The sequence below is a fragment of the Trachymyrmex cornetzi genome, unplaced genomic scaffold, assembly GCF_001594075.2.
Source record: "Trachymyrmex cornetzi isolate Tcor2-1 unplaced genomic scaffold, Tcor1.1 scaffold224, whole genome shotgun sequence".
In the NCBI taxonomy this organism is placed as follows: Eukaryota; Metazoa; Arthropoda; class Insecta; order Hymenoptera; family Formicidae; genus Trachymyrmex; species Trachymyrmex cornetzi.
In genome coordinates this window covers 103117-103961 of record NW_017296891.1, presented here as the reverse complement: position 1 = coordinate 103961, position 845 = coordinate 103117, and positions in this window count along the sequence as shown.

Genomic DNA, 845 nt, shown 5'->3' with positions numbered 1-845 from the left:
CGTGCGGACCACGGTAGCCAAGTCTCCAGATTTCGACTGGAGGCTCCAGTTTTCGGGATCAATCTCCAGTTCTCCAACAGATGGGAAAAATCACCAGTTTTTCGCTCGCCTGGAGCATTTATTGATTGCATATTTAACAAATGTTATTCAGAACATGATTCTGAACTACATTCAACAGGTTTTAGCCGTCGATCGGACACTTTGCGTAATGCTAATACCGTCGATGCTGTAACTTTCAAGCCTTATAATTGGAACAGTATTTAATGAAAATGAACTCCATTCTAGTATTTTGAAAAGCTCTTGCTATGAGTATTAGATTCTGCAATCAAAATATGGTGTTTCAATTAAAAAAATCGATGTGACCTTGACCTGACCTTAACGACGCCACCCAAAGTCAAATCAATGATACCTTCTTATATTCCCATACAATTTTTATTTGAAACATTTTTCCGAATCTACCACAGTCATTGAGAAATCTTATGCATTATTTATTTAATTGCCTATATTATTTAATTGCCTATATTAGAATATCCTGCATATATGATTAGTCTTGCCCTCATTGGATCTAAATATATAAACCAATTATATTCAAGAATTTTACAACTGTTGCAAAGCTGCTTTTTTTGCTGAACGCAGCCAATATTACTAATTAGATATCATATAGCACATAAATACTTTATATTTTAAACAATGATTTCTCATAAACTACGTGCGGCAAAAGAAAATAAAGAAGTACATGCGTCAGGCCCTGTATACAACGGTATAAATACTACAAATAATAATGATTCGATATAACGTATTCATCAGCATCAGCCAGTATCAGACTACCGAGTCTGAATGCCAAA